This window comes from Sus scrofa, chromosome 5 (genome assembly GCF_000003025.6).
Source record: "Sus scrofa isolate TJ Tabasco breed Duroc chromosome 5, Sscrofa11.1, whole genome shotgun sequence".
Lineage (NCBI taxonomy): Eukaryota > Metazoa > Chordata > Mammalia > Artiodactyla > Suidae > Sus > Sus scrofa.
In genome coordinates this window covers 23,539,601-23,565,681 of record NC_010447.5, presented here as the reverse complement: position 1 = coordinate 23,565,681, position 26,081 = coordinate 23,539,601, and the positions used below count along the sequence as shown (strand labels likewise).

The following is a 26,081-nucleotide window of genomic DNA, read 5'->3' as shown; positions in this document are numbered from 1 at the left end:
ATAATTACAAATCTACACGCACATAACATAGGAGCACCAGAATACATAAAGCAAACATTAACAAACAAAAGGAAATTACAGTAACACAATATACTAAGGGACTTTAATACCCATTTATATCAATGAACAGATCATCAAGACAGAAAATCAATAAAGAAACACTAGCCTTAAATGAAACATTAGACTGGATGGATGTAGTAGATAAATATAGAACATTCCATCCAAGCAGCAGAATATAGTCTTTTCAAATGCACATGGAATAACGTCCAGGATAGATCACATGTTAGGCAACAAAACGAGTCACAATAAATTTAAGAAAATAGAAATCATATCAAGTATTTTTTCCAACCACAACAGTACAAAACTAGAATCAACTACAAGAAAAAAACTGAAATGACACAACACAAGGGGAATAAAAAGCATGCTATTAAAAACCCACTAAGTCCTGGAGAAATAAGAGGAAATCAAAAAGTACCTGGAGACAAATAAAATGAAAACTTAATGATCCAAAATTTATGGGACACAGCAAAAGCAGCTGTAAGAAGGAACTTTTGTTTGGCTGCACCAGCAGCTTGTGAAAAGTTCCTGGGCCAGGGTCAAATCTGTACCACAGCTGTAACCAGAGCCACAATACTGACAATGCCATATCCCTTAACCCACTGAGCCATGAGGGAACTCCAGAAAGAGCTTTATAATAATACAGGCCTACCTCAGGAAACAAGAAAAATCTCATATAAACAATTTAATCTTACACCTAAAGGACTAGAAAAAGGAAAAGTAAATAAAGACCAAAGTTAGTTAAAGAAAGAAATAATAACATAACATTGGGGTAGAAATGAATGAAATAGAGACTAAAAAAAAAAAAAAACAGACAAGATTAGTAAGACTAAGAGCTGATTCTTTGAAAAGATAAACAATATTAGTAAACCTTTAACCACACTCATCAAGAAAAAAAAGAGGGCTCATATAAATAAAATCAGAAATAAGAACTTACAACCAATATCACAGTAATACAAGAGATCATAAGAAATTACTACAAACAATTATATGCCAATAAAAAAAAGGCAACAAAGAAGAAATTGAAAAATTCTTTAAAATGTGCAACATCCCAAGATTGAAACAGGAAAAACAGAAAACATGAACAGAATAATTACCAGTGATGAAACTGATCAGTAATAAATTAAAAAAAAAAAAAAAAGCCTCACAACAAACCAAAATCTAGCACCAGACAATTTCAGATGTAGTAAATGGAAGAGGAGAAATTGGAGAGAACATGTATAAACAACTCTTTGGAGAAGTTTAGCTATAAAGAAGAAAAAAAAAAAAAGGTTTCCAGCTAAAGCAGTATGTGGGGTCCTGGAAGGTTTATTTAAAATGGGAGATAGTTGAGTGTGTTTGTAAACTAATGAAAATGAATCAAATGAGAGGAAAAGATTGATGGTACAGTAACGAGAGGAATTTTTTTTTTTCTGTCTTTTTGCCTTTTCTAGGTCCACACCGGTGGCATATGGAGGTTCCCACCTACACCACAGCTCACAGCAATGCCGGATCTTCAACCCACTGAGTGAGGCCAGGGATCGAACCCGCAACCTCATGGTTCCTAGTCAGATTAGTTAACCACTGCGCCACAATGGGAACTCCAAGCGGAAATAGTTGAAGGGAGAGTCTTTAACAAGAAAAGGGTTTTGATAAGGAATCAAGGGTCACAGTACAGGTAGAAAATATCTTCTTCAAATAAAAGAAGTTTGAAGGAGAAACAAACTTCTATTATTTCAGGAAGGAAGGAAAAAAATGATACAGACATATAAGTTTGGGAGAGAAGGCTGATGAAGGTCCTCTTTGTTGATTTTTGTTTTCTCAGTGAGTTTGAGGCAAGGTTTCTAGTGGAAGTCCAAAAGATTAGATATGAGTCCATGTGGCACATAAAAGAATGAGCTTACTAGAGAGAAGCAGGCACAGGGTGTGCAGAGTTCAGCTTGCATTGAGAATGGTGAGCATAAGGAGTTCCCATTGTGGCTCAGCAGATTAACAACTCAAGATTGTATCTGTGAGGCTCTGGGTCCAATCCCTGGCCTCGTTCAGTGGGTTAAGGATCCAGCACTGCCTTGACTGTGGTTTAGGCTGGCAGCTGCAATTTGACTTCTAGGCTGAGAACTTTCAATGCCATGGATGCAGCCCTAAAAAGAAAAAAATTTTTAAAAAGTGCCTGAGAGTGGTGAGCATGAAGTGACACTTTTTCCAAATTGTCTGTCATGTAGCAACATTTGGCTGTGCAGGCATACACATAGAAGTGATAGAAGGCTGGACCTTCCAGGAGTGTGAATTTGCCAGAGGATAATATGACAACTCCATTACATAAAAATTATGTGATTAAAATTATCACGGATTCAAAGTGGATAGGAAGAGTGGACTGAAGACAAAAGATGGCTGAGAAATAGACAGAAAGCAGGTTAAAGCTCTCAGATCTTCTAAGAATTGTTTTCATGGGCAACTGAGGAGGTAAACAGGAAAAATAAAAACATTTCTCAGAGAATGAGACACATGAATTTACTGTGAAATTCTAATTTTAAAATTGGAGCAATGGAGAGAATGCATAGCTGAGTTGGAGTGGAGAGAATATTAATTGGGGATGAAATGTTTAAGTCATCGAGGATCAGCTACAGGATGCTGAAGGTACTCAAAATTGAGAAAGAGTAGATAAATCACTGTGATCAGGTTTGTATTTTAGAAACACTCCAGCTACAATGAGGAGAATGGACTGGAAGGAATGGAGACCATTGCCGAAACCCTGTGAGATCTTGACAGTTCAAATTAAGATATCAGTAGGAAAGGTGGAAAGAAATGGATGTTTTCAAGAGATGCTGAGATAGTAGAAGGGTTTTTTGGTGAGGGTGGGAATGAGGAAGGAATCAAAGAACCAGGATCAGGTAACTGAGGCAGATGCTAACATAATTCTCTGAAAAAAGGAAGAGCTTCTCTGGAGACCATTTAAACTGAGGATAAATCACTTAATCGGTATGGATACAAATCTATCACAGGGATGAAAAAAATTAATACTAGATATCAAAATTCCAGCTAAGGTTTATAGTTCAAATGTTGATAATACAGTTCAGTGGTTTGTACAGTTTCTATATAACAGCAGCACACAATGAAGGCTTTCAAGTCTAGAGGAAATTTTAAATTATTAATAAATTTGGTCTGGACAAAATTGCTTTGTCTGAAGATTAAAGGACTCCCAACCATCATAAAGATTAAATATTAAAAGAAGTTATTTAAATTTTTTGATAGATGGGTCAATATCTAGCTTTTAAATTTGCATTTAAAAATCAGTTAAGAAGCATAACATCAATGAAACTTGATTGGACTAGTATTTTGGAACTCTCATTAAAGAAATTAGTATTATGCTCCAAACAACTCAAATATTTAACAAATGAATATATGGCCTTATTGTATGTTATGCTTTTTCAATGACATGTCTCTGCTCACTGTAAGCACAGGTTTTAAAAAGAGCTATTTTTGGAGTTCCCATTGTGGCACAGAGGAAACAAATCCAACTAGTAACCATGAGGTTGCAGGTTCAATCCCTGGCCTCGCTCTGTGGGTTAAGGATCTGGCATTGCCATGAGCTGTGGTGTAGGTCACAGACTTGGCTCAGATCCTGCATTGCTGTGGCTGTGGTGTAGGCCAGCAGCTGTAGCTCCAATTCGACCCCTAGCCTGGGAATCTCCATATGCTGTGCATGTGACCCTAAAAAGACAAAAAAATAAAAAATAAAATAAGAATAAAAAGAGCTATTTTTCTTTTTTTTTTTACTATTAGAATTTTTTTTAAGGGCTACGCCCGCAGCATATGGAAATTCCCAGGCTAGGGGTCAAATCGGAATTACAGCTACCAGCTTACGCCACAACCACAGCCATGACAGATCCAAGCCATGTCTGCGACCTCCACCACAGCTCATGGTAATGCCAGATCCTTAATCCACTGAGCAAGACCAGGGATCGAACCCGCAACCTCATGGATACTAGTCAGATTCATTTCTGCTGAACCACAACAGGAATTCCCATATTATTAAAGTATAGTTGGTTTACAATGTTTCATTAAGTTCTGTTATACAACAAAGTGACCCAATCACACACATTTCCCTGTGATGTACAGTAGGCTCCCACTCCTCATCCATTCCAGATATAGCAGTGTGCATCCCCCAAACCCCCAAAATGTCCATCCCTTCCACTCCCTCCCCTTTCCCTCCAGGAACCCATGTCTGGAAGAGCTATTTTTCTTAACAGTTACTTTCATATATCTTTCATTTGCTGAATCTCAACTTTCCGAATATGATGGAAAAGTAAATTTGCATGGTAAGAATTTGTGATTCATTCAAATAAAAACCCAATATCCAGGTTAAATACTGTGATTTCATTATTGCATCCTCCCCTTTTCCAGAATATTTTTATGAATTATTCTTTGTATAATGCTAAGGTACATGATTAATGCAAATCAAAGGTCAGTTTAGTTATAAATATTAATGACCTGCACAAAGTAACTTTGGTTACGGAATTTCATAACAGTCAATTTTGTCAATTCCACATGTTGCTTGATTATAGATGTTTCGATTAGGCATGAGTATTGTTTTATTCTTTTTGATGGAAAGTTAGAAATTACAGTTTTATAATAATTAAATTTTTAGAAATACAACATAATGTAATCTGTGGCAGTTCCTGAAATTCCCATTTGGTTATAAAATATGTTATCCTGTAATAATTAAATACATACGAATTTAAAGGCTAAAGAACAGTTGCTTTATAACATTTACAAGAAGTAATTTATGTTACTGAGAGGAAATAAGAAATTTTTAACATAAATGTAATTAGAATCCATTGAACCCCCTTCCTTAGTCTTTTAAAGATAGATCTCTGTGATACAAATTTTTCAATAGCTATTAAAGAAATTCAGTGCTTTTCTTCCCCACTTGTAATATGTTTAAGGGCATATGAAATTCTTAAGGCACTTTACTTTCAGGTTTACATGACTAATTATCAGGGTGGCTATAACTACTGTAGTATATATATATATATATATATATACACACACACACATATATATATACATATATATACATATATATATACACATATACACACATATATACACACATATATATACACATATACACATATATATACACATATATATACACACACATATATATATAGTTTTTTTTTAACAGAGCTACACATGCAACATATGGAAGTTCCCAGGCTAAGAGTCAAATCAGAGCTACAACTGTTGGCCTACGCCACAGCCAAGGCAACATAGGATCCAAGTCGCATCTCACAGCAATGCCAGACCTACACCACAGCTCATGGCAATGCCAGATCCTTAACCCACTGAGCAAGGCCAGGGATCGAACCCACATCCTCACAAATACTAGTCAGGTTTGTTACTGCTGAGCCACAATGGGAACTCCAGCTTCAATAATTTTAAACTAATTCTCGACTATTATTATTTTATGTAGCTTAACTCTAAACATGGAAGTACACTCGAGAAAATTCTGCAAATAAATATTGCATTTACCATCTGGAGTGCTAACAATTAATAAAAATATCAAAGACTCTATGAAGGCTATAAATAACTAATATTTCTGATAAAGAAAGATTGCCAAATTTTAAATTAATTTCTCCCCAAATAATTAGAAGGTGGTTAATAACAAGTATTTGAAATCGTGCTAAAGTTGTTGTCCATCTGCATCATTCTTACCACGACAGAGCATGAAAAATGGGTAAAAAAAAATTATAATAAGCAGCATTCACTGGGGGCTTGCAATATAGTAGGCACTAGGCTAAGCATTTATTATGTCATATCTTAATCAGTCCTTGTAACTAACCTAGGAAGTGGACTACTGTTGCACCCATTTGAGCGGTGAGGAATCTTTGTATTAGCAGCTGGCCCACAGTCTCCAGAGGGATACTATTTTTGCACCCATTTAAAAGGTGATGAATTTTTGTGCAAGGAGTTAGCCCATGCTTTATAGAGCTGGTCTCCAGAAGGCCATGGCTGTTGTCCTTCAACCCTGTCTCCTCTCCAGGTAGGATAGTGTAGTAGTTCAGAGCACAGACAGCATGCTCTTCCAATTCTTCAGTAGCCATATTTAAAAACATGGCATGCTTCATGTTTGTTAAGGAATTTAGGAAATTGGCTAAATATGACTACATAAGGGCCCCTTCAAGTCTGATCCAATCAGTGACAAGAAATCTGATCCTAACATCATTAATGCTCTTGACTTCAGAAGTCAACAGTAACAAAAGCAGGAGTTCCTGTTGTGGCGCAGTGGTTAACGAATCCGACTAGGAACCATGAGGTTGCGGGTTCGGTCCCTGCCCTTGCTCAGTGGGTTAACGATCTGGTGTTGCCGTGAGCTGTGGTGTAGGTTGCAGACGCGGCTCGGATCCCGCGTTGCTGTGGCTCTGGCGTAGGCCGGTGGCTACAGCTCCGATTGGACCCCTAGCCTGGGAACCTCCATATGCCACAGGAGCGGCCCAAGAAATAGCAACAACAACAACAACAAAAAAGACAAAAAGACCAAAAAAAAAAACAGTAACAAAAGCAGAGTGACAATCAATAAGAGGCAATGGGAAAACTGCAGCCATGTTTTCTCATAAGCCTTTATTCTACTTTGTGCCCCTGGTGCTCAGAGCCTCTAACTGTCCAGTCACACCTTTCCACAGATGAATACAGAGACACTGATTCCTGAAATCCAGGGAAAATAGGCCCTCTTTTACAGACTTTTTCCATTATATTCAAGAAACACTAGGGATTTCTCTAGCTTCATGGCTGCTACTGTAAGAGAAAATCCTTTGATTACAAGTTAATCACTAAAGGGATGTTGCCTATAAGCTTAAATTATACACAGTGGCCCATCTATGGGAACCCTGCCTCCCAGGGAACAAACACTAAGCTAATATACCTTTGCTTAGCTCACTGGAAACATCCTGATCAGTCCCACCTATGAATGACTGCAGGAAGAAAGAAATTACTACAGCCCCTCTGGAGGCCAACCAGAACCAGGAAATGCTTGACTTTATTCCCTCCCTCTTTGGTGTAAGAGGAGCCTGAATTCTTACTCAGACAAATGTTTCTTTGGGACACAAGTCCACCATATTCTGAGTCAGAATTTTTTTCCAAATAAAGTCACTATTCCTTGCCCCAACACCTCATCTCTTCATTTATTGGTCTGTCATTGGGCAAGCAGTATGAGCAGTTACTTGGACTTAGTAATACTACTTTTTTCTTTCTGTCCTTATAGAAAGTTTATTCACTTTTGGAGTCAAAAAGCTGGAACAAGATTTTTCTGTGCAAAACACTACCAAGGTTTTCTTTTTTTCTTTTTTTTTTCTTTTTTTTTTTTGTCTTTGCCATTTTCTTGGGCCACTCTGGTGGTATATGGAGGTTCCCAGGCTAGGGGTTGAATCGGAGCTGTAGCCACTGGCCTATGCCAGAGCCACAGCAGCGCGGGATCCGAGCCATGGCTACAACCTGCACCACAGCTCAGGCAACGCCGGATCATTAACCCATTGAGCAAGGGCAGGGATCGAACCCGCAACTTCATGATTCCTAGTCGGATTCGTTAACCACTGCACCACGACGGGAACTCCCTACCAAGGTTTTCTAATGAGCAACTCCAACTCCAGGTAAAAATATCTTCCTCAGCATCTCTGGTCAGCATGTCCCAACCTACAAGTGAATCTTGGAGGAGGCAAATCAGCCTAGAGAGAGAACCAACTGAACATAGACCAGCTCTAATTATTAGCCCCTCATTCTAGGCAATAATCTACTTCTCTTTTACTTCCAACATCTGTACCCAAGCAAATCCCTTTCACAATCAACTTGTCAACTTTTGAAGACAGCAGTCAAATCTGCTTTTAGTCTCAAGTGCTCCAACTAATCCCCAATTCCTTCAAACATTTCTCAATAGGCATAGACAGCCAGATCCTCTATCAATTCTATGATCCTATTCTGTCAATGATCTTAAAATGTATTCCACCCCAAAAACTGCTCAGAATGCCACAGACATCTTATAATGAGAGTCAAATACAATGGAGCCAATACTACCTTATGGTCAGGATATCATGCTTTCATGGGTGCAAGCTAAGACTGTACTGAGTTTGGGGCAGAAAAATCTCACAACTCAGGCATTGAATTAGCAAAGTGCAAACCATGGATTCAGGTTAATGATTTTACAGTTACTTCATTATGTATATCATATGCATTATCAACAAACTAAGCATCCTCTAGCTCTACAGCTTTACTCAAAATTTACTTTCCCATTATTCTTCCCTATAAATAACTAGACTCCTTCCCTGTATAAAGTTAAAAGTGAGCATATATTGAGCTTCTATTATGTGCAGGAACTGTGCCAATCACTTATGTGCCTGATCTCATGGTGTCCCCACAGGATAAGGACTTTCTCATCATACCCACTTTTCACATAAGGAAAGTAAAGCCCAGAGGGATTAAGTGAGTTTTCCAAATCACAGCGCTAGGCAAAGCCAGGATTTAAACTCAGTTGTGTCAAAGCCCCAGAGGTTCCACTAATCTTGTTCTTTCTATGTCACAACCACACTGTCCTCAAACATATTCTGTTTTACAGTTGCAGCTGCTTGTTTTCTCTCTGACCATTAAGTTGCAGTGTAGAACCCTTAAGCTCCATTTGGCAATATACCAATCTCTTCTCTGAGCCTCCAGGAATTATGTAGAAATAGCAGGAAGCTAACCTGGGACAGAATAAGCTACCACTACAGAATGAAACCTCAAACTGTTTCATAGTTTAACTACATAGTTAATCCATGCAAAATTGAACACAACAAATTATAAGCATAATAGAGAGAGATGCTTATATAATTAATGCCTATTTCTCAGTCCACAAAAATTCTGATTAAACTAAACAACAAATGGATCAGTGAAGAAATCAAAGAGGAAAATAAAAAAATACCTTGAGACAAATGAAGACAAAGACATCATGATCCAAAATCTATGGGACACAGCAAAAGCAGTTCTATGAGGGAAGTTTATAGCAGTACAATATTACCTCAGGAAACAAGAAAAAATTCAAATAAGCAACCTAACCTTATATAAAGCAACTAGAGAAAGGAGAACAAGAAAGACAAAAGTTAGTAGAAGGAAAGAAATCATAAAGATCAGAGCAGAAAAAAATGAAATAGAGACAAAGAAAACAATAAAGATCAATGAAACTAAAAGCTGGTTCTTCGAAAAAATAAACAAAATGGGTAAACCTTTAGCAAGACTCATAAAGAATAAAAGGGAGAGGGCTTAAATCAATAAACTTAGAAATGAAAAAAAGAAGTTGTAACAGACACCACAGAAAAATAAAAGATCATGAGAGACTGCTACAACTATATGCCAATAAAATGGACAATCTAGAAGAAATGCACAAATTCTGAGAAAGATACATCCTTCCAAGACTGAACCAAGAAGTAGAAAATATGAACAGACCAATTAAAAGTACTGAAATTGAAACTATGATTTAAAAACTTCCAAAAACTGAAAGTCCAGGACCAGATGGCTTCACAGGCAAATTCTATCAAACATTTAGAGAAGAATTAGCATCTATCCTTCTGAAACTCTTCCAAAAAACTGCAGAGGAAGAAACACTACCAAGCTCATCCCAACACTCATACCAAGCTCATTAGTATCAGGCCACCACCCTGATACCAAAACCAGATAAAAACACGACAAAAAAGAAAATTGCAGGCCAGGATCACTGATGAATACAACACAAAAATCCTCGACCAAGTTCTAGCAAACCAAATCTAATAATATATTAAAAGGGAGCAGTCCCTTCATGGCTCAGCAGTTAACAAACCCTACTAGGATCCATGAGGATGCAGGTCCATGCAACATGATCAAGTGCGATTTATCCCAGGGATGCAAGGATTCTTCAATATCCACAAATCGACCAATGTGATACACTACATTAACAAAGTGAAAATTTTAGAATGGACAGGCAATGAGGTACCACTGTATAGCACAGGGAACTATAACCAGTCTCTTGGAATAGACTATGATGAAGATAATGCAAGAAAGGGAATGTGTGTGTGTATGTATGTGTGTGTGTGTGTGTACATATATCATACATAAAAAACTAGGTCACTTTGCTGGATAGCAGAAATTGGCACGTTGTAAATCAACTATATTTTAACTTTTAAAAAATAATTAAAATATTTTGTCCCATTCTGTGGGTTGCCTTTTAGTTTTGTTAATGGTTTCTTTTGCTGTGCAAAAACTTTTAAGTTTAAATTGTCCCATTTGTTGTTTTTTATTTTCATTATTCTACGAAGTGGATCTGAGAAGATAGTGTTGTCATGTGAAATTTACCAGCAGCTCTCACAGGGTTTTTATTAACTGTTGCACTATTTTGTGTCTGGGGTCAATTTATGTTGTCTATCCACCACTTAGTGGTCCTCTTGGGAAGCAATGCCTCCTTTCCTTGATTCATATTCTTATGAGAGCCACTCATATCTGAATTCTGAGCTTGTAGTTTGTCTTTCATTCTGGAGAGGAAAGCGGTGTCATGAGGAAAAGGTAAAAAAAAGTTTATGGCATATCCCACTGTAAGTAACAGCAGAGATTAAAAAATTCTTAAATACCAAGAGATGAGTGGAAGGTAAGAAAATCTTAACTGCCTCTTGATTTAATTCACTTAAAACAGCCTAAAGCTATTAAATATCCCCAGGCAGGCTAAATTTTTTTCTATCTGGATAACCAGTGGCTAGTTATGACGCCCAAACAAACTTTTAAAAATAGCATTCTAATGGGCTTCCTACTCCCATCTACCTCCAACCTGCAGACTTCACCCTAAGTTCACCCTAAGTGAAACAAGAATTTCTGCTAGGTCATAGCCAGAGGCCAAAAAGTCCCTAAGATTGGTGGAAGTGAGAATTTAGCCAATACAGTACACCTTATTTTCTGTGTGTCATAATATTTATATTCATTCAGGACTGTTTCCTTCCTGTCACGGAAGTGTCAAAGCCAAGAATTCATTTTATTAATTCGGTGTGATCTGTTTTTCATTTTTTTTCTCTCACCTGAAACATCTGCTGTCAGTTTATATCGTAACTGCCATGTAGAGAAAACTCTTGCCATTTATAGAATATAAGGAAGCCATATCCATGGTCTTATAAAAATAAGCCTCATTTTTACCCACTTGAATAATCTTCTACCTCACTCTAGTAACTTGGCAGAAATAGAGCATAAGAGTATTGCAATATAATCAGTTGATTAATACTACTTGGGGCCAACAAAAGATATACTGTTATGCTTCTTTCACCTGTAACACATTAGGTTTAAGCTGTAGAATATGAACTATGGCTGCCTTTATACGACCTATCTTTATACCACCAAAGAAACCCATAAAGATAAAGAATGACAGCATCTGAAAAAGTTAGCATTTCCAAACCTACCTGTCATTCTACATGGCAGATGAAACAGAGAATCAGACTAGAATGGAAGCCAGCAGACAGAAGAAAGGAATTGGGAGGAAAATCTGATGTCCCTCATTTCTTAAAAAGAATGGTTTTAATATCATATGGTCTCATGTTCATTACAAAGGAAATTAGAACATATGCCTTCACACACCAAAAGGGAGGAAGGAGAAAGAGGAGGAAAGCAGAGGGTAGAAGTGACTGGAAAGGAAATCTGGAAAGATATATCACAAACATTCCCCGAAACAATGGATGAAAACACAGCCTTATGAGTAACAATGATTTTTCAGCAGCCTTGCTGTTGCCATATGAACTGCTGTGATTTGTGTGGGTATTTACTCAGGCCTTATTTTTGAGCAGTCTTGGCCTATGATATTTTCCATTTTAGAAAGCTGGAATAAAGTCTGAGTTTGGAAACCAGCAAAAAACACAGCACATTGTATATCCTTTCCCATTATATCATTAAAGTCATAGAGACTAGCAGCTGCTTATTCTTTTCCCCAAGACAGCAACTATTAGAGCTAAAATCTGCAAACAAATGAAAAACACACACACACACACACACACACACACACACACACACACACACACACACACACACACACTAGATTTTTATGGCAAAAGGGACAATCTTCAGTGGGAATTTTTTTTTTTTCTTTTTTTGCTTTCTAGGGCCGAATGTGGGGCATATGGAAGTCCTCAGGCTAGGGGTTGAATTGGAGCTGCAGCTGCTGGCCTACACCACAGCCACAGCAACGCGGATTCCAAGCCATGTCTGCAAACTACACTATAGTGCACGGCAATATCAGATCCTTATCCCAGTGAGTGAAGCCAGGGATGGAACCTGCACCCTTATGGATACTAGTTGGGCTCACTACCACTGAGCCACATCAGAAACTCCTTTTTTTTTTTTTTTAAGAAAACAAGAAACATATATATGTTATAGCTGGATACAGTCTTATGGACATATGGTGGTTCTTGGAAAAATATGTCTGCTCATTCCTTTCTAATGAGATCTTCTGCATCTATCTTCATACCTATGTGGTCATCTAACAACTTCTTTTCTTTCTCCTTTTCAGTGTGCACAACATTTATTTGAGAAGTTATAGTCTAATTATTGTGGCAAAACTAATTTAATATTATGTATCAAAATGTGTACTCTACTAATGTGTACTCTCTAGAATTGATATGTTCACATTTTATAGCTTGGCTTCTTTTAAATCTTCAGTAGCTAAACCTGTTATACAAAAGCAATGATTCTTTGCATTTTCCACCCCATTCTTTTATTAGTTGTCACTTTATTCAACACTCTGATTACTCCATAAATTCAATAAATTGAAGTTATTTATAGATAGATTTTTTCATCTAATAAAATATGTATATTCCAACATCTTAAATTTAGAGATACATAAAAACACATCAGCAAGACTGTATAGCCCAGCAGAAAGACTTTGGAGCTGAACAGTATAGGCATCACCAGTTCTACTAAAATTAGGTAATGTTACTAAAATTCTCTAAGCCTTTGTTTGCTAAGGTATCAATATTATTCTGCATATTTTAATATAAAACATATTAAAATAAAACATTAAAATATGCAGAATAATGTTTACATCTTAAAGTATTATAAAATATTAGTAAGAAAATGGAGTTAACATGCTTCATAACAGTATCTGGCAGAGCAGTTGTTCAATAAATATTTATTGAATGAGCAAATGTCACAACCAGTTACAAACCCAAGAGAAATGAGTGCTCATTTCCACAAAATATTTCCACAAAAAGGTACTTAGCATCTTTATTCAGAAAAGCCAAAAACTGGAATCAACCTAAATGTCTATCAACAGGAGAAGAGATAAACTATTTGGAATTTTTAAGTGTCAGAGTAATATTTTGGGTATTTTAAGCAGGCAAAGAACTACAGCATTTTAATTGCTGTACATAGCACACGATACCAAATTGCCTCACTTCAGTCTTCATGCTTTCATGTACAAAAGTCCAATTAGATTTCAGAATTATGGTCTTGATGAAACCTCAGCTGCATTCACTCCTGATTCCTCTTCACCGTGAAGCAACATGCCCAGAGTTACACAGCTATCAGCAGAGTCAAGGCAAATACCCAGGTGGCAGGACCCCTAATTCAGTCTCTTCCTACTGCATGTGTCTCTCTGCACATGCAGGACAACACAGAGCAAAGAGCTCTAGAATCAAACCTTGGTTCCACCGCTGATAAGCTGTGTGACCTCTATGTGGCCTCAATCTCTCTTAGCCTGTGCACCTCCTTCTGTGTTGCAGAGATTTAACAAAACCTACTTCAGAGACTCACTGTAAGGGTAAATGAAATAATGCAAGAATCATTGGCATAATAATCACCAGTAAAACTCAAGTGTGCTAAATCCTTTAAAATAAAATCCCACCTGCTATCAAGTAAGATGGGCGCTGAATCACAGCCAGTTCATGAAAACCCATCATATTTTAAGATCAGAAAACTCCATAGCGTTCTACTTAAAAGTTAAACGTATTTACATAAAAGTTCTCACTGTCTCTTTCCAAGAAAATATCCCAGCTTCTTCTAAAAGCAAGTATCCTTCAATGAGTTTGTAAATATATTTTATATCCTAACTGAAAGAGTTGGTTTATTTCTTTTGCAAAGGAATGAATTTGCATTTTTTTTTTTTTTGTCTTTTTGCCTTTTCTAGGTCCACACCTGTGGCATATGGAGATTCCCAGGCTAGGGGTCGAATCGGACCTGTAGCCACCGGCCTACGCCAGAGCCACAGCAATGCCAGATCCGAGCCGTGTCTGCAACCTACACCACAGCTCATGGCAACGCCAGATCCCTAACCCACTGAGCAAGGCCGGGTATCAAACCCATAACCTCTTGGTTCCTAGTCGGATTCATTAACCACTAAGCCACAACGGGAACTCCTGAATCTGCATTTTAAAAGCCATACTATATTAGATTATATAGAAATATATGGAATTTGTACTTTTATCAAGTAATTGAGCTTAATTAATGTTTTGAAAACTGAAGCTGTTTTACTAAGAGAGATATGTGGAACTGGTAGGGGATGGAAAAGCACTTTGAAAAAGTCACCCAAATAAAGTATATGTGTGTTTGTTGTGTGTATAAAATATATATATGTATATGTGTGTGTATGTGTATACATGTATCGGGCATGGGCATGTAGCTTCATGGTGAAGAAGAGTCAGGAGTGAATGCAGCTGAGGCTTCATCAAGCCCATAATTCTGAAATCTAATTGGACATTTGTACATGAAAGTATGCCAACTGAAGTGAGGTAATTTGGTACTGTGTGCTATGTACAGCAATTATATATAAAATTGTCATCTAAAACCATAAATGAAATTTGGCAGCAATGCACTCCCCCCAGCAAAATGCGGTTTTTCATAGAATCAGAGACCCTATGAATGGTTCCATTTCTTTGCAAACTCTACTAAACAAAACCTAAAGCCAATTGGTACACAGGCCAATCCTGATGTTTCTGTTGAAACATCAGAAATGGCACTGTGTATTGTATGTTATTTTGGAGCTTGTGATGGGAGATGGAATGGGGTGGTGAAAATCCCTACAAGTCTAAAGGGCATCACCAGGCATGTGTGGTCCTATGAATGGACCATGTCAATCCATTAAGAACCAAGTGCTTTTCTTGTCAGAGTATAATTTGATGGTGATGAAGGCTTTATGTGTCCTCTGTTGTTTCTGAAAAGAAATAGGAAATATACTATTTAGATTCTAAGGCAACTAAAATAGAGGCATTTGTGGCAGATGGGATTTTTATGAGCTGTTTGTCACCATATACCAGTCTTGTTAAGAAGCAATCGTTTTCTGCTTCATTACACTAAGATAGCTCTGTTTAGGGTTCCACTCAGCTGTGAAATGATTTTAAAACTCCTGTAAGGAGTCTAGATGGTTTTTTTATATATAATAAAAGACTGTTGAGAAAAAATGTACTAAAACACAAAAAAGTGGTCAAACGCACTATTTTTTATGTCAGGGAAATAGAGATATGCTGAATCTCCTACTTATGCTTAATCTGCTCATTTATGCCAACAGAAAAAACTACATAATACTTTTATTTTCTTCACCTAAGAAAGGTAAGAGCTCCTTTTATGTTTTTACAAAGTCTTCAAGGCATATATCATATAAATATAAAGGGAAAAGTACTTGAGCAAGGAGCAGTTTCAGCTTAAAATATGTAAAAAGAAAAACAAATTTAGTAAATGCAAGAAGTATATTTCTAATGGCTTTACTTTCCTCAGAACTAATCCACTTTTAGGTTTCTTTTCATATTTGGTCATGGTTTTAAAGGATTGACATTGGGGCCAGGAGGAGATGAAGGTTGTTTTGTTTTGCCACCATTAGGCATTTGGAACTTCCCAGTCTAGGGTTCAAAGTGAATCAGAGTTGCAGCTGCCAGCCTACACCACAGCCACAGTAACACTGGATCCAAGTCACGTCTACAACCTACACCACAGCTCATGGCAACACCGGATATTTAACCCACTGAGAGAGGCCAGGGATCAAACCATCATGGTTACTTGTTGGGTTCGTTACTACTGAGCCACAGTGGGAACTCCAGAAGCTTCTTACTTTAAAGATTACAAATTTATCTTGTCACCGTTCCTGGCTCTAATCCCCTCAGTGTAATTCAGGGAAGTCAGGAGGGCTTGATTCAAACCCCGACCCAGCCACTTACTTATGTTACCCTGGGTACATGAATTAACCTTTCTGAGCCTCATTTTTCTTATTAATAAAAAGAATATTGGCAACACAAATGTTGCAGTATCAGATGTTTATTGCCCCAATGATGCTGCATAAGAAATAACCACAAAACCTCAATGGTAATATTTAGCTTATAAATCTGTGAGATTCAGTCGATTTAGGCTGAACTCAATCAGGCTTAGCTGTGCACATTTGTGTGTCTACAGTGTGGCTGGCCTGCTCATGTCTGTGGGTTGGCTCTGCTAGGGCTTGGCTTGCTGTTGGCTGATCTATGACAATTTCAGCTTACAGTATTAGGGCAATCTTGCCCTGCTTCATGTGTCTCCCATCCTCCAGGCAGCTAGCCAGGGCCCATTCTCATGAATAGTGGTGAAGGTGCTAAGAGAGAACAAACCCAATTACACAAGATATTTTTCAAGCCCTTGCATGCACCACATTTGCTTACCTCAAAGGACCGAAGCAAGTCACATGGCCCAGGACAGAACCAGGTGGGAGGGTTCTACACAGCGGTTTGGCAAAAAGTGAAGAACTGGGCCATTAACACCATCAATCTGCATACTTGCTGATGTTTATAAAAACTGAGGCATCTTATGAGTGTTTATGAAGCCACACGCATAGCACTTGGTACCCAGCAGGCACTCAGTAAATGTTAGTTTCCTTCCCTCCTAAATGTTCCCAGTCTTTCTAAGCCTTTCCTCAATTAATCTCCTAAGATTTGTCTATTCAAAAGACCAAATAAAAATAAAAATTATTATATAAAGGACCTGTAATTTTCTCTTTCTCAAACCATGGTACTCAGCCTCAGGGAGACAAGAAACCATGCGACACATCTTAAATATTTTATGCAAAAATTAGGAAAACAAAATATGATTTTTATGCTGAAATACATTCAGGTAACATATTGACTGCTTTGGGCTCCACTGGAAGTGGGTGGCATGTAACATAGTCTCTTTGCTCTGCTCTTTGGGGTGAGGTACTTTGGGGGAAAAGTCCAATAATTTAGAAAGATGAAACTCTAAGGTTTGAGCCCATTCTGCAGGGTCTGATGTTTCCTATAAACCTGCTGCTTCTGAGTTTTTTCCCTGAAATCTGAAGCTCAAACCAGTAAAAGAGGCTCTGAAAAGAAGTCAAATAGTAAAACAGGAAAAGCACACCATATTTATCTTGCAAGCAAATAAAGTTGGCTAAGCAGGGGGTAGGATTCTGGGGACAGCCTATTTAGAGGAAAGTGGAAATACTTCTTTTCTCAGAAAGAAGGAGCAAGCTCACCAAAGGGCAGATGATGGATTCTCTAGTCCTACAAGCTGCTGTGGGAGCTTCTACAGTCCCCAAGAAGCAGCAGAAAACTGCCTACTCATTCCACCTCATACACACCACTTAAGCTGGTCCTTGGTAGAACCAGACCCTTTTATCCTTGGATGGAAACGTTTTGGCTTCAAATGCTTTTTTGTATGAACCAAAAGGCAAAGGTGAGGTGCATGACCAAGCACTTCCGGAAGCAGGATACAGCCCAAAGCAGCCCCTCCCCATTCACCAACAACCCAGTCTCTTTTTAGGCCCTCTTCTATTATTAACGTACCTGTGAATTCTGGAATTTTACTTCATAACATCCTGTTCTAGTTTCAAGGAGGTAAGTATTTTTTTATTTATAGTCTTTGCAAAAAATAGATGCACTGGGAAAAAGCACCAAATAACTTTGCCTATGCTTTGCCTGGATGCCAGAATAAGCAGTAAACTCCAAAGCTAGAATAAAAGAACAAAATTAGCCTGGGAAGAGCAGGAAGGAGCAATTAAAAGGCAAAAGTGTAAAATGACTAATTAGAAAAATGGAAGACAACAAAATATATAGTATTTACATCTAAAAGCTAGTAATTGAAAAGACAAGTAAAATAGAAAAATCTCCACAACCATGGAGGAAATCCAGCTTGCTAGCTATACTGAGAATCCAGTTCATCATGCATTAAATATCAAAGCTCAACAGACATTTGAGGAAGATTGGGAGCACAAAAGAAAAACGACCCAGGGAAGAGAAGAAATGTATTATTTATTAGTAGTGGGAGTATAATTAGTATCCTCAGAGATATTAGTATTCTCAACTGGGTTATGAAGAGAAATGAACAATCAGGAGCAAGAAAGGGTTCTTAGAGATGAAAAACAGGATTGCCAAAGTAAAATATTTCAATATATATGGCATAGTCTGATTTTGTTAGTAGTATATATATTTGCATGCAGGGAAACTTGAAGCTCATAACCCACACTGTTGACAGAAAAGTGTCTCTGAAAACTGGAATAGGATTGGTGGCCTGAACAGAGGATAAACTTTCACTACTTAATACGGTGCTTAAGAACTCACTCTACAGCAAACTTTCAAGGTCCACACCCCAGAAACCCCATTTAACTAGATGTGTAACTCTAAGCAAACTACTTAACACACACACACAAACATACACAGTGGAGTATTATTCAGCCATAGAAGGAAGGAAACATGCCATTTGCAAGAACATGAATGGAACTTGATCTCATTATGCTTTGAGATAAGTCAGACAGGAAAAGACAAATACCTTATAATCTCACTTACATACGGAATCTGAAAAATCCAAATTCACAGAAACATACTAGAATGGTGGTTACCAGGAACAGGGGTTGGGGGAAATGGAAAGAAGTTGGTCAAAAGTTGCAAACTTCTAGTTATAAGATGAATAAGTTCTGGGGATCTAATGTACAGCATGGAGATTACAGTTAATAATACTGTATTATATACTTGAAAGTTGTTAAGAGAATAAATCTTAAATGTTCTCACTACACACACACTCAAAAAGTGGTACTTATGTGCCTTGATTGAGATGTTATGGAAGTGATCATTTTGCAATATATAAGTGTATCAAACAAGCACATTGTACACCTTAAGCTTATGCAATATTATATGTCAGTTATATTTCAATAAACCTAGGGAAAGTGTAGCTTCTTATATGTCAGAGAGAGAGAAAAAAAAAAAATCTAGCTGACAAGATTTTTAGCTGGGAGTTAGCTAAAAACCTAACTCCCAGTTTTTGGTTCTGTCATAACCATAGAAATCATGCCCCTAAGAAATGACATTTCTCAGGAAGCCCTCCTACATCGCTGGTGAGACTGTAAGTTGGTACAACCACTATGGAAAACAGCCTGGAGGTTCCTCAGAAAACTAAATATAAGCGTTCCCATCATGGCTCAGCTATAACAATCCCGACCAGTATCCATGAGGATGCAGGTTCAATCCCTGGCCTTGCTCAGTGGATTAAGGATCCAGCATTGCCATGAGCTGTGGCATCACTGTGAGCTATGGTATAGGTTGCAGATGCAGCTCAGATCTGACTTGGCCATGGCTGTGGCATAGGCCAGAGACTACAGCTCTGATTTGACCCCTAGCTTGAGAACTTCCATATGCCATGGGTGCAGCCCTAAAAAGACCAAAAAAGAAAGCAAAATATAGAACTACCATATGATCCAGCAACCCTACTCCTGGGCATATATCCAGACAAAACCTTCATTGAAAAGGGTAATATGCACCCCTATGTTCCCTGCAGCACTAGTCACAATAGCCAAGACATGGAAACAACCTAAATGTCCCTCCACAAATAAATGATTTAAGAAGATGTGGTACATATATACAATGGAATACTACTCAGCCATAAAAAGAACAAATATGGATACACCTAGAGATTCTCATACCACATGAAAGAGAAAGGCAAATATATGATATCACTTACATGTGGAATCTAAAATACGGCACACATGAACTTATCTACAGAAAAGAAACAGACACACAGACATGGAGAACAGACTTGTGGTTGCCAAGGGGGAGGGAAAGGGAGAAGGATGGACTGAGAGCTTGGGGTTAGTAGATGCAAACTATTACATTTAGAATGGATATGCAATGAGGTCCTGCTGTATAGCACAGGGAACCATATCCAATCTCTTGTGATAGAACATGATACAAGATAATAAGAGAAAAAGAATGTAAATCAATAAAAATCATTATACAAAAAAAAATGTATACATGTATGTGTGACTGAGTCACCTTGCTATGCAGCAGAAAATTGATAGACCACTATAAATCAGCTATAATGGAAAAAATAAAAATCATTATAAAAAATAATAAATATATATATATATATGATGGGTCACTCTACTGTGCAGAAGAAATTGACAGAACACTATAAATCTACTATACTTTAATTTTAAAAAATTAAAAGAAAAAAAAGAGAAACTGGATCTTTCTAAAATGTGGCTTAACCTGACAGCCAAATAGGACTGAAAGAGCATCTGCAAATACCCTTCAGATAATTACTACATAAAATCAAGTTCCTACCAAGTTCATATGTGGTACTAGAGAGATTCTCCTCACTTTATGCAAAATTCTGATAGTTCTGGATAGTTGCAATTATGTAAATCTAGCACATTTGAAATACGCTATGGGAGTTTGAATTTTAGATAATCTTATAGTGACTCTTTTTCTAAAGCAAATTAGTAACTCCTAATTTTATTGTTTTGTAAAACCAGATTTTGATATGTGACATGTTTAAAGTGCGATAAATCTATAATTCTGCTTTATAAAGTGTATAATCTTCTGAGACTGCAAGCATCCACATTCATGATTCTACGAGACATGCATCCTCATGCCTTGGATTAAGCAAATGCAGTTTTACACACCTAATTAAGGGAAGAGATGGTGGCCTGTTCTTTCCCTTCTTCAATCCCACTCCACCTAGGGACTCTAGCGCTTGAGGAAATTATACAAACATTCCTGTTTCTCTGCCTCACATACCCAAAACCAAATCCAGTAACAGAATTAGCCTCACTCTGCTCAGACTAAATATATTCTCGCTTTTTAAAAACTGGCTCCCTTACTGCTTGTAAGTTTGTATTTTTGAGTATTAAAGGAAAAAAGTCCTTTATCAAAACCAAATCTCCTCTCACAAAAAAAAAACAGCTATGTGTACTCTCCATTTAGGCACAAATCAAACTTTTTTTTTCCTTTTTTGGCCACACCTGCGGCACATGGAAGTTCCCAGGCCAGGGACTGAATCCAAGCCACATCTATGACCTACACAACAGATACAGCAACAATGGATCCTTAACCCACCTGCACTGGGCCAGGGATTGAACTGGCAACACCACGGAGACAAGCTGGATCATTAACCCACGGCGGGAACTCCAAAGCAAACATTTTTGGATCCCTAGTCAGTTTGAGGGCTGGTGCCAGGCTGAATTGCTGAAACATACTGTGTATATGTTTACTATATCCTTAAAATTAAATCACAACAGGAGTTCCTGTTGTGACTCAAGGGTAAGGAACCCAACTAGGATCTATGAGGATGCAGATTCAATCCTTGGCCCTGCTCAGTGGGTTAAGGATCCAGCATTGTTGTGAGCTGCAATGTAGGGCACAAACATGGCTCGGATCCAGCGTTGCTGTGGCTGAGCTGTAGGCCGGCACCTGCAGCTCCAATTCGACCTCTGGCCTGTGAACCTTCATATGCCACAGGGGTGGTCCTAAAAAGACAAAAAACAAAACAAAACAAAACAACGACATTCACTTAATTCAAAAGCCCTAGTCAATGCAACTCAGTATGGTAACTCATTACAACAAACATTTTGAAAATGAATTTGAGCTGGGAAACCCAATAAAAAGGAAACGCAAAAAGGTCCAACGTGGCAATGGAGAAAAGTAGAAAAAGGGTCACAAATTACAAAGGCAGAAGACAGCTCTTTGACGTTTGAGAAACCCCTTCTATTTTGCCCAACGCCTTACAACCACCATTTCAGACATCTGTGGGTACTGTTATAGGAAAAATAAAAAGTCAGGCCTCTTTGTACTATATGTGTTGTGATTTTTTAATAAAATGAACTGGCTTTTAGTTTTTACATGAAAAAAACATTTTTAAGCCTTAGAATCGGGCTGGCTTAAAATCTCTATCTGGTATATGGCAAATGATGCCTCTGTGAGCTGACCTTGATTTTGATGTTGACTTTAAAAAATCATTATGGGAAGAAGAGGACCTAAAGGAATTCCTTCCAACATATTAATAGCTCTCACCAAGACAATTAGGTCATGACTGAATCAAGTCAGAAGCACTTCCATTTCTAGATTATATCGAATTTTTTAAAGAATTTTTCAGTCGTTCTATTTGTAGAACACCGTCAAATGCAAAGCATGACTCCCTCCTCAGAAATTGAGCTCTTTTGGACCTTTCAGAGAGTCAGGGGGCCAGAGACAAGTTCTATCCTACTGCATCTCTGCTAAGCACTTCAGGTGGGAAATGACACAGCCATGCATGTTTTAGGAAATAATTCAAATGACAATGTAGAAATAACGAGGTTCTGAACCAGGGTAGTATCCATGGGAATAGCAAGAGAGAATGGGTCGAGAAATATGAAGCTGCAAAATGAATGTGGTTTCTTCACTAACCGGATGCTAGAAATAAGGGCCATGATAAGTTTCTAGGTTGACTGAATAAAGGAAAAGAAAGATCAGACTTAAGGAAGGAAATAAATTCCACAAGGACATATTGCATTCAAAAAAACTTTCAGCACATATAACAAACAATTGGAAAATCAGATCCAGAGTTCAAAAGAGAGAAAAAAATTCTGAAAAATAAGATCTGAGAGCCTTACATGGGTACCATAAAGTTCAACCCAGGAAGAAATAGGAGATCCCCTTAGGAAAAGAGTGGGGAAGAGAGCTTAGAAATGGCTAGATGCAATGAGCAGGCAGGAGAAGATAAGCCATTCATCTGGTCACTCAATAAACAGTTTGAATGAAACAATCTCTCCCTTCTACTTTGTGGAGAGAATTTTTTTGGTGAGTAGGTGGATTGGGAAAGACGACACAAAGTTTTTTGTCCTGCTTTGAGAATGGTGTAGGATAAAAAAGAAAGGCTGCAAGGCAGCCATAGGCAGATGACCTTAATGAGTACAGCAAGTCTTGTAGGGACTACATCAGAAGTCCTTGCACAGGGTTGAATGGAAACTTCAATCCCAAGGATAAGGGAAGGGGACACTCTGCCTCTCCAAACTGCCCCACAGTGGCTGAACACCATTTCTTATTCTCTTCTCACACTCCAAGGCCTTCTTCCAAAGACCAACAAAGCTTAGATCCGAACATTAGCCTTCTTTCAGGCAAAGGGGAATATCTACTTGTTTAGGATCATAATCACTCAAAGTAATCACACCAATGCTTCCTGCAATGAATGTACACACAAAACACACATAAAAACATACCTCTGCAAGTATGTTCACGGATTCCTTCTTGGCCTCATGGAAGTTTCTGGACTTTCTTTACACCGCCATCTGTCCCCCACATTGCTTCTTTCTCTTTCTCTTCCATCACTGTGGCTTAATTCTAACACACCCCATGCCTTTTGTCTCCTCAAGTATCTGAATGGCCATCTTCAAATAAGTTGTTCGGTGGTTGCCTCTGCCTTTCTGTCTCTCCATTAACACCTCACTCCTGCTCTTGTTCCTTTTTCCACGCCTACATTGATCCTAAAAAGCAACAAGATAAGGGTGTACCATTAACACATGTGAAACTTACACACTTCAGCCAGCCAAGGCTGTCAGGAGAAGGGTGTCTCCTCTGACAGCTGCAAGGAGGTTAGATAGAGTAATAATGTGGATATAAATCCCCGTCTTAAAAATTCAGAGTGCCATTGTGGTACAAGCCAAGGAAACTCCAAAAATACATCAGAAATAAGCAGCCCTTGGAGAGTCTTACTGCTTTGAAGATATACATAATTTCCTGAAGTAGAATCTCCCTATTATGAGCTAAAACATTAATTCCCATTTTTGCCAAGTGTTCAGAATCATCAGGTCAGAATAACTACTTTAAACAAACATTCATAATGCTTTCATTATTTTATGTGTGAAGAGCTATTCTGATTCAAATATATGTCCTATAACTTTGCAAAGTATTGTTTTCATCATTACTGTTCTTGTGGTTTTACTACAAAAGCTCATTGTTGCTGATCTATGGCATTTTTCTTGTCATCAAATTATTTGCTAAATCTATCTAATCCTTTTGCCCTCTGTATAATATTTCAATTTAGAAAGAAATATCAATATGTTGTCCCTTGTGCTGAAAATACTTTTACAATGACAAATCTAATGGCATAGTCAATCACCCTATTATTGTTATCAATATATCTTGATCCAATGGTAAATGTCTAAGAAAGCTAAAGTCCTGAGGAAAAAAAGTGAGGTCATCCACAGGGGATACATATATAGTGATTATTACTGGGTTCATGTTTTCAATTTAATCACTCTCCATGATCCATTTGCCCTTAGGATATTACTGTTGAAACAAAATTATTTCACTTATACTCCTGTTAATGGGAACTGTAATTCTAGTCAGCAGTCCTTTGTGTTACAAAAGACTAAACTTCTTACTCATCACTCACAAGGTTTAGAAATGCATTAAAATTCAAATAAAATTTCTCTTGCAAGGTAATGGAGCCTGTGACCCTTCTACGATAAACTATAAGTTGGGGGTGCATATTACAATTGTTCCATCATTTGCTATTTCTAGAGGTAAAACATAGAGTAATATTAAAATATCCTGCTCTCTGTATTTCATGCAATGCTACCTAATAACACATCCTTTTGTTTTCTTGACAGTGATTTAAAAGTGTTACAAACCTCTCCTATATCCAAGAAAGAATATTTTAATAATCTCCTTAATCTTCCTTAAATCTCTCTAGCATGATGTTCCTCAGAATTGTTCTTTACCACAAGACAAACTAAATAGGTCTCCAAAAGAAGTCTAGGTAATCTTCTATTTCTCTTATTCTTCTATTTACCTTGCTTCTACAAAGCAAATGCTATAGGATTACGGTTGAGTAAAATAAGACATTTTTGAAGAGGCTTTCCTACTGTCCCAGCCCATCAGCCAGAACTCGGACACTTTTCTGTTAGATGTGTGCCCAAAAGACAGGATTCCGAGTCCCTAAATCCAAGACCATCTTCTGTCATGACAGACACATGACAGTGACCTTGTTCCAGCACTGTGGCCAGTTCACCTCCACATTTTCCCAAGACACAAGCAAGAAGACACTCTAGGAAAATGTGTATTGTGGCCTGACACCTGTACTTACCACCCTCTAGCCATGGTGAAAAAGGCCAGGCCAGCTGTGGGCCTCAGACTCTCTCTTGCCTTTGGCACAGCTCTGCATGACAACCAGCTTCCTCTATCCCCTTCCATCTGGGCCCCACCATGGTCCCGCTTCTTCCCCAGGGTGCCTCCAGGTTACAGGCATTCCTAGCACCAGCTTCCCAAGGTAAAAACAAACAGAAATACAGATAAGTGAATGTCTTGTCTCAGGCCCTGATCAAAGCACAATCAAACTGTCCTCTTTTGGCTTCCTTTCCTCATATGTTGATCCCCAATCCCTGCTCTGACCAGGTCTTCCAAGTCTCCAACAATATCCCAATGAAAAGTACTTCCTGACACATCTCATCACAATTTTACCTCATTACTCCTGCTTATAGAAAGAGAGAGAATTTTAAAAGGAGGGAAAAAAATGAAAGGAAAGAAGAAAATAAGGAAGAGAGGGAAGGTGCATGGTAAAAGAATGTGCTGAACACCCTCCTGGTCCAGCATCCTCAGATAAAACCAGCCTTGGTCCTCAAGCATCTTTCATCAGTTGGGATGAAGCTGCTAGCAGCTGCAGCAGAGAAGTTTTTTCTAGGCTGGGTCTATGGTTAGCTCCTTTGCTCACTAAATATGTCCGATACTTTTCAGCTATTTTTCATCAAAATAAAAGGAAAAGCAAAAACAATAAATAACACAAGTGAAAACATTTGAAATAAAAAA

The 26,081-nt window shown here is 37.9% G+C and overlaps 1 long non-coding RNA gene across 1 annotated transcript in view; it reads right to left on the bottom strand.

Annotated features, from left to right (window-relative positions):
* LOC110260855 overlaps positions 1–25,523 on the bottom strand; it is a 31,145-nt gene extending 5,622 nt beyond the window's left edge. Inside the window, exons 1-2 of the long non-coding RNA XR_002344375.1 lie at positions 25,363–25,523; positions 23,495–23,758 (exon numbers count right to left, since the gene is read on the bottom strand). This is a non-coding gene — a long non-coding RNA (uncharacterized LOC110260855). The remainder of the gene's footprint in view (positions 1–23,494; positions 23,759–25,362) is intronic.